Raw genomic sequence first — 9,597 nt, forward strand, 5'->3', positions numbered from 1 at the left:
GGAGGCACAGAACGCACTGGGCTATGAAGGCGCACTGGAGGCATAGTGCGTAGAGTCGGTGCAGGATATGCTGGACCGTGGAGGCGCACTGGAGGTCTGGAGCGCAGAGCTGGCACAACACGTCCTGGCTGAATCCCCCCTGTAGCACGGCAAGTGCGGGGAGCTGGAACAGGCCGCACTGGGTTGTGCTGGCGAACTGGGGATACCGTGCGTAGAGCTGGTGCAGGATATTCTGGACCGAAGAGACGCACCGGAGGCCAGGAGTGCCTCCTGTGCCACAATCCGTCCTGGCTGAATGCCCAACCTAGCACAGCAACTGCGGGGAGCTGGAACAGAGCGCACCGGGCTATGAATGCGTACTGGAGACACCGTGCGCATCACTGCATAACACGGTGCCTGACCAGTCACACGCTCCCCACGATAAGCACGGGGAGTTGGCTCAGGTCTAAACCCTGACTCCGCCAATCTCCCCATGTTCCCCCCCCCCAAAATGTTTTTGGGGGCTGCCTCTCGTGCTTGCTCCGTTGAGCTATCTCCTCGTATCGTTGCCGTTCTACTTTCGCTGCCTCTATCTCCACCAAGATGGGCTCCCCCCTCAAAATAGAAATGTCAGCCTTAATTGTGCATTATTGTAGCATGCAGTAGTGTAGTATTGTATAGGGTGAAATGTTGTTAAGTTTGCATTGGTCTGTGAAGCTGACACAGCAGGTTTCCATTGATACATGTAATAGACACTGAACTCCCTGCCGAGGTCATTCACTGCAGACTGCAGAGGGAGTGGCCTAAAAGCCCATTGTTAGAATCTCACTAGGAAGCCCCTTCCAGCTGGGGTCTGAGCCAGGATTTCCGTTAGTCTGCTATAGTCAGCTTTTGGACGTAAATGTGAATAAATAGTAAAAGCCGATAAATACAATTGGCAACGGCCAATTGTCTGGGAGAAGAAAACWAATTCCATTGCAAAATAATGCGTCATCTAATTTGCATCTTATCTTTCTAAATTGAGACATGTATATGCCTAGGCTACTTTGAAGCAAAGTAAAACATGCATCATAATATGTAGTAAAATGTTCAGGTTTCAAACAATTAAGTAGCTATGCGTTTACAAAATGCATAGTGCCTCCAGCTCATTGCAAAATGGTTTGTGACTCGCTGATGAAGCCTGCCTTCTATTGCTAATGCATTTGAATGGCAAATGGAAAGCGCCCTTCAATTACCAGTTGAGAAATAAAAATAGTTGCTATTTTCAATCATGGCCAAAAACTATTTTTTCAACACACAATCGCATTTAGAATTGTTGCGCAATGACTGGGTTTATAAAAGCGCTGTGTGACAGACTGTCTGCTCAAGATGCTCTGTATCTTTGTGATACGAGTGTGATAAATAAGATGCATAACGAATATACACACACACACCAATTTAATTCCACTGAATTATGCAAATGAACCCATGGACCAATTTACATTGCCAGTCAAATGTATTTACATCTAAAAAGCATTATTTTGCAATGSAATTAGTTTTCTTCTCCCAGACAATTGGCCGGTGCCAATTGTATTTATCGGCTTTTCTATTTATTCACATTTACGTCCAAAAGCTGACTATAGCAGACTAACGGAAATCCTGGCTCAGACCCCAGCTGGAAGGGSCTTCCTAGTGAGATTCTAACAATGGGCTTTTAGGCCACTCCCTCTGCAGTCYGCAGTGAATGACCTCGGCAGGGAGTTCAGTGTCTATTACATGTATCAATGGAAACCTGCTGTGTCAGCTTCACAGACCAATGCAAAATTAACATTTCACCCTATACAATACTACACTACTGCATGCTACAATAATGCACAATTAAGGCTGACATTTCTATTTTGAGGGGGGAGCCCATCTTGGTGGGGCTCCAGAGTGGCGAAGTGGTCTAAGGCACTGCATCTCAGTACTAGAGGTGTCACTATAGACCTTGGTTCAATTCCAGGCTGTATCACAACCAGCTGTGATTGGGAGTCCCATAGGGCGGCGCACAATTGGCCCAGCGTCGTCCAGRTTTGGCCGGAGTAGGCCGTCATTGTAAATAAGAATTGCCTTGTCTAGTAAAATAAATACAAATTAATTTGAGAGTGTTTCCCATCTAGTCCAAAATCTAAAGATTAAATAACATGTTTGAAATGTATATTTGTAATTTAGCAGAGCAATTAGGGTTAAGTGCCTTGCTCAAGGGCACAGAGAGATTTTTCATCTTGTCAGCTTCTAACCACCTTTTGGCTACTGGCTCAACACTGTAACCGCTAGGCTACCAGCCACCACAAAATGTGATTTTCCTGTGTTTTATATATAGTTCCACACTATGAGGTTGGAATAATACTGTGAAATGTGAAAATTATAATGCCTTTTTAGTGTAAGAGCTATTTGAAATGACCTCTTGAGTTTTGGTCTGCCTGGTGGTAAATTAGTTAACAGATCAATAAGAAAGAGAGTTCCAAACCTCTCGGCCAATAACAGCTAGTTTTCAGTTTTCCTATCCCCACCCAGACAGTCCTCGCAAAATTCTTGCTTGAGATGTTGCTCTTTATCAAGAAGCGATTTTTGTTTCTTTTTGACCATTTTCATTTTTTTTTTTAAATCAGTGAGGTACTTAATTGTTAACCAGAAAATATTTGATTGAGATAAAAACAGCTGCATTGGATCTTTAAGCATGTTCTTTGAAGTTCATCTAATTTCTCTGAAGTCCATTTAAATCTAAATTAGATTAAATACATTGATGTCTGTGCAAGGAAATGTATACACTGCTTTATTCTCTCTGTCCTAGTCTACACTGCATCACAACCTTTTGTTGAGTCACATACTATAGCTTTCATGGCCCAGTGGTAGGGGAAACAGCATCTTAATATAGTGGAGAAATGTACATTTACAGCAGTATAAGAGCAGTATGGCTGAATTCCTCATATCTCCTGTTCAGAGTGCCTTGCATTCCAGTAACGAAGAGAGCCAGCAACCTCAGAGACTAAACTCTCACTCCCACTGACTGAAACCACTGAAGCAAATTAATTATTTGATGCCTTTTCAGAATGGACCAGAAAATAGCCTTAGCCAACTATGAAAGCGAATCACGACAAAGGGAAGGAGGAGATGAATGAAATATGTTCCAAAGTTTGAGAGATTAGCTATGTCAATATTCAGTGGCTGGGGTGACCTAGATGCTGGCGTTTAATAGAAACTTTGATTTGTGGTTGGCTCAAGGCTCTGCTGACGTGTTTAATGACACTGAAATAGATCCCTGGTGGAGATTGCAGCCTCACAAAGCCACTTGCCTGTAAAGCTCTCCTGCGTAGCTGCTAAGATGCTGTTAGGAGGCAGGGCTTGTTGCCGTGGCCCATCCTGGAGGAGAGAGAGGATATGAGAGTTCCCGATAAGCTCTAATCAGAAAGTGAGAAGCATTGTGCCTCCACCCCCTTACCCACGACTCTTCAAAGCAGCCACTCACTTTGAAGAGACATTATCTATCATGCTAATGTCGAGAGCGGAGAGATTCTGACAATAAGTTATTTAACAGAGTCATCAAACACTAAAGTACCCACATCCGGCTGCTGTTTAGGAACACGGCTTATATTATATAGAAGGTGCAATCATCCATTTATATGGCACAAATATATCCTCCAAAAACATAACAAATAGAGTTCCCTTCACTGAGTTTGGACTGATTGTGGAAGGCTACAAGGCAGCTTTGTCAATGCATGGAGCAATGCTGGAGCATGTGTCTGACTGCTGTTTTTGGCCTATGAGTGTGTGGCAGGGATGCAAACTGGTGAGGGCACAAAACGGTGACACTTCAGTGCCATTGTTTTAATAAGGGGTCCTTCAGTGGTCCCATGGTTTAATAGACCCCTTCAGTGTCATCGGTTAATTAGACCTGTCAGTGTCATCGGGTTTAATAGGCCTTCAGTGCCATGGTTTTAATAGTGCCTTTCAGTGCCATGGTTTTAATAGGTCCTTAGCGTCCATGGTTTTAATAGGCTTCAGGCCATGGTTTTAATAGGCCTTCAGCGCCATGGTTTTAATAGGCCTTCAGTGCATGGGTTTTAATAGGCCTTTCAGTGGCCATGGTTTTTAATAGGCCTTCAGTGCCATGGTTTTAATAGGCCTTCAGTGCCATGGTTTTAATAGGCCTTCAGTGCAATGGTTTTAATAGGTCTTCAGTGTCATGGTTTTAATAGGTCTTCAGTGTCATGGTTTTAATAGGCCTTCAGTGCAATGGTTTTAATAGGTCTTCAGTGTCATGGTTTTAATAGGAAAATGGTGATCCTCCCTCAACATTTTGCTGTGTTATCATAGCTAATGTCTCTCGGGGTAGGCTGCCTCACTGAGTGAGATGCAGAGAGTGAGGGATAATATAGCCTCCCTAGATCTCTGTCTGTGAGTGTGTGTGTGTGTGGTGGTGGTGGGTATTGTAGAGGGGGGGGGTGGATGTGTGGATGTGCACCAGGGTAATAAACGTCACCGGCTAGCCCCTGAAGCTATGTCATATTTTTCTCACACACTAAACCATTGTCATTGCAACTGAACTTATGAAAAACTACAGTACCCCTCTCATGGCAGATCATTGGGGGATCATGTGAAGTATATATCAAGAAAGAAATACATCATGATGTAACAATCTGGAACATTGGTACCAGATGTATTAGATTTTGATATCAAACCAGTGGAGGTGATCACTGAATACCAGAACAGTTGTGATTATGTGATTTCAGTCACACTTCATGATTTCAACAACATAATTTCCCCAGCTCTTACAAAAGGTAACTTTCCCCTCTATCAAATCATTGTTATTCCTGATCTTTGACAAGTATCTGACTGGTAATAGGCCTATAGCATTCCCTGATAAGCCTACATATTTTTCTGATACATCTTTTAAAAAGTCTAAACCATTAAAAAGAGTAGATTCATAAACCGATAAACACCCTGGTTTAATGTTTTCTGTGTTATGTTTCTGTGTGCGAAACTGTGAAATGTGTAACCATTGACACATGAACCCACTGGGCATCTTTTGGACATTTGAACACTTCAATTTTTGGGGGATGTGCCCTTAACTAGAACACGGGATTTACAACCGAAAAAAATCCATGTCGTCGTTATGAAACCACATGCCAATTTTTGCCCGCTGGGAGAGTACCATGTCTTCACATCTTCTCTTATGACTCCCTGGCTGAACACTGTCTAAACACCGGCAYACAGACTGTAGGCGATCATAAGACAGCCAGATAAAATACAGTTATGTCAGAGCAAACACAGCCTGGTTAATTCTGATATGGTCTCTACAGAGAGGCTCTGATACCCATCAGGCATCAATGTAGCATCYAGGGCCCAAGACTTATCGGCGGTGACAAACCATGTTAGCACCAGGCCCCAGTGTGCTGCGACTGGGAATTGATTGTGGGAGGGAGAGGGAGGACACTGTAAGCAAAACGCCTCATGTTAGATAAGATCAGTGTGGCAGCTGTCTGCAAACAGAACCAGAACCCTGCAGGTCACATGGTCCAGATAACTGATCGAGATAAGCGCTCACGATAAATGCATGTAAGTCCTTTTTATTTCAGTCCCATTGAGACCAAGGTCTCTTTTACAAGTGAGCCCTGAATATWCACAATTTACAAAACATAATACAAATAAACAAAATACAATCAAGAGAAAYAATCACATTCCTCTGCAAAGTGGTCCCCAATCAACAATTTTAACTACCTGAGAGGCACCAGTACATCTAGTGGTAGGGAACTCTGTCGATTTTCCCATACATTGGGTGAAAATAAACTAAAAGCAGATTTCCCTAACTCTGTTTAATAATGAGTTTAGGCCTTAACCTTTTTAGAAGCATAAGTTACTATATTCTCTACACTATAATTCAGAATTGAACAATATGAAAATACTTACTATGAAAGGCTACATGTCTACTGATTAGCAGCAGCTGTACACTACGCTTCTGAGGCAGAGCGCAAGGAACTGTGTATCAGAACTAGAGCTTTAGTGACACCATGAGGTGATGATGAAGCATTACAATTCATCTTTACCTGATCAAGCTAGAGAATTTAAATGCTACTTTAACTAATTTAATATCTGAAGCATTAATGATCAAGTGAAGTATAACTGTACTCGATGTCCAAGGAGATTTAGTCCATTATTGGGCTAGGTAGCCAGCAGAATTCGAACCTACCGTTACAGTTGTTTACACTGGCTACATGGGTCGGAATGTAATCATGTTTAGATTAAGCAACTGTGGAGCCGTGCGAGATACCTCAATGCAGGGATGGGATGTGCCACTACTCCAAATTTTAACAAACTGATACATCGAGAAGATTTAACTTTTAGGGATAGGGGGCAGCATTTTCACTTTGGATGAATAGCGTGCCCAAATTGAACTGCCTCCTACTCTGTCCCAGATGCTAATATATGCATATTATTATTACTATTGGATAGAAAACACTCTGAAGTGTCTAAAACTGTTTGAATTATGTCTGTGAGTATAACAGAACTCATATGGCAGGCAAACTTCCAAACAGAAAGTGGAAATTCTGAGGCTGGTGTTTTTTTCTACTCATCGCCTATTCAAATCCCAGGAAGATATGGATTTGTTTGCACTTCCTACGCCTTCCACTAGATGTCAACAGTCAGTAGAACGTTGAATGAAATTTATACTGTGATGTGGGACCGGATGGGAGGTGTTTCAGTCAGTGGTCTGGCAGATTGCCAGTTTCTGGTCACGCGCATTCCTCATGATATCGCCTTGCGTTCTATAACTTTTACAGACACAAAGGAATGCTCCGGTTGGAACGATATTGGATATATATGATAACAACATCTGAAGATTGATTATCTACTTAGTTTGACAAGTTTATTCGACCTGTGATATAACTTTTGAAGTTTTCGTCCGACGTTATGCGTCACTTGCACGAGCGTTTGGATATGTGTACTAAACGCGCTAGCAAAAGTAGCTATTTGGACATAAATAATTGACATTATCGAACAAAACAATTTATTGTCGAACTAGGATTCCTGGGAATGCATTCTGATGAAGATAATCAAAGGTAAGGGAATATTTATGATGTAATTTCGTATTTCGTTGACTCCAACATGGCGGAGAAATGTTATTTATATTTGAGCGCCATCTCAGATTATTGCATGGTGTGCTTTTTCTGTAAAGTTTTTTTTGAAATCTGACACAGCGGTTGCATTAAGAAACAAGTGTATCTTTAATCATATGTAAAAACATGTATCTTTCATCAAAGTGTATGATGAGTATTTCTGTTATTTGACGTGGCTCTGCAATTTCTCCTGATATTTTGGAGGCATTTTTGAACATGGCGCCCAATGTAAACTAAGATTTTTGGATATAAATATGCACATTATCGAACAAAAAATACATGTATTGTGTAACATGATGTCCTATGAGTGTCATCTGATGAAGATCATCAAAGGTTAGTGATTAATTTATCTCTATTTCTGTTTTTGTGACTCCGACTCCTATCTTTGGCTGGGAAAATGGCTGTGTGTTTTTTGAACTTGGTGGTGATCTATACATAATCATATGTTGTTTTCGCTGTAAAGCATTTTTTTTAATCGGACACGATGGGTAGATTAACAAGATGTTTATCTTTCATTTGCTGTATTGGACTTGTTAATGTGTGAAAGTTACATATTTCAAAAAATATTTTAAAATTTCCCGCGCTGCTTTTCAGCGGAATGTTGTGGGGGGTTCCGCTAGCGGGACGTGTGTCCTAGAAAGGTTAAATATGCAAGTTTTTACAGAAAACTGCCATTTCATCCTCATGCTAATAAGCAGTAGCTACCACGCCATTTTGGAATGACAGTGTCAGCCAATCAGCTCCTTTGATGTTTAACAACAACGTGCCATTCCATAATGGCTACTGCTAGCTACCATGAGGACGGCTGGCTCTGCGGTGTCTTAATCTAACCATGACTGTGTTCTGACCCAGTGCAGCTCAGTGTAAACAACCGTACACGTAGGGAAAACATTTTATTATAATTTTGCTAGGTTCCATAGTGTTATCAAGAAACCAAGAAAACGGGTTGAAAATGAATGCATGCTTAGCCTACAGTACTTGCTCTTTATACTCATGAAGTGTGTGTCTGTGTTTTCAAGGATGTGGGACACTGCTTGCAATGGAGCAGACTGAGACAGGGTCTCTCTGTGAAAAGATAATCCACTTACAATTTTGCATTTCTCATACTGACCATCTTGACAACAATGCATTAAACAGTCAACAGTCCCTGAAACAATTCCGCTCACTATATTATCCTTTCTCTGTTGTAGTTTTGACTGTAACGATGGTCTGTTTGACGTGACATGGAGTGAGCGTAATGAGCATATGTTGATGACTGGGGGAGGAGACTGGTCTCTGCAGGTCTGGGACACAGCCAATCCCAGCCCGGACCACTGCAGGTGCTCAAAGAGCACACACAGGAGGTGGGCTACTCACATGAGCCTATCATCATATTACCAGTGTAACCATTACATGACTTACACACAAGCTTATTGTAGGATGTCATTGTAAATAAGAATTTGTTTTAGGGCCTTGCTTTACGATACATTGTAATAACATACAGTTTTACTATGAGTTAAAGTCCATGCATTGTCTAGTCCCTTTTAGAATATGATGGTGGAAGACTTACTCTCGTCTCTAACATGTAGGCTCAACATTTCCGAAAGTCCCATTACAAGTCAGAATGTTGAGTAAACTTAATTTGCACTTCAGATGTTGTCTGCTGATTTTGTCCTTATGTCAGAGGTAATCAGAGACAAAATATCCACAGGGAAGTGTTATCCCGACATTCATTACACTGGCCTGTATATGCTTCTGTTGGTTTGGATTTTCGGTTTGGATTTTCTATACTGATGCAATTCGCACCCGAAGTAAACACTTGGACAATACATAAACAATGGCAGAGCGTAACCGAACTACAGACCGAATATTGCCGACTTTTAATTTGCAGTAAGAAGCAAGCACTCCAGCTGATTGGAGAAAACGTGCTTCGGTCGCAACGTTTGGTTACGTTTTGGCTATTGTTTACATATTGTTCATCGTGCAATGTGTCAGGAGATTGAAAATACGAACCGGAAATACAAGTGGACAGAGCCATTTACAGACCAGCGCCACAAAAAGTTGTAGGAACAACTGGTAAAGTACGTTTTAAATACAATTTTATTAAACATTCTGGCCTGTGTAGACTCTTTTTTTGGGGGGGGGGGGGGGGGGGCAACTTCTTTCAGACTGAATATCCATGGGGTAACCATGGTAACAGTCTAACGTATTAGGCAATGCATTGTCATGTGTAGCCGATTTCAGTTTGTGATAGTGCCGTTTAAGTTGATTACCTTTCGTACGTCCTGAATTGACTGGAATTTCAATTAAATGAACCTCGACCCTGCCACACACAACACTTATAGCCAAACTGGATTGGATGAACATTTGCTTGGCTTTATGTATTGTTTCATGATAGCCCTATGCTAATAAGTGGAGTTGTGGTGTTCCAACAGTGGGATCCCCAGCTGTGGCGGCCAGTCACAGGGTCATGGAGGGGCCATCTACTGCACACTGTGGTCCT

The sequence above is a fragment of the Salvelinus sp. IW2-2015 genome, linkage group LG28 (genome assembly GCF_002910315.2).
Source record: "Salvelinus sp. IW2-2015 linkage group LG28, ASM291031v2, whole genome shotgun sequence".
Lineage (NCBI taxonomy): Eukaryota > Metazoa > Chordata > Actinopteri > Salmoniformes > Salmonidae > Salvelinus > Salvelinus sp. IW2-2015.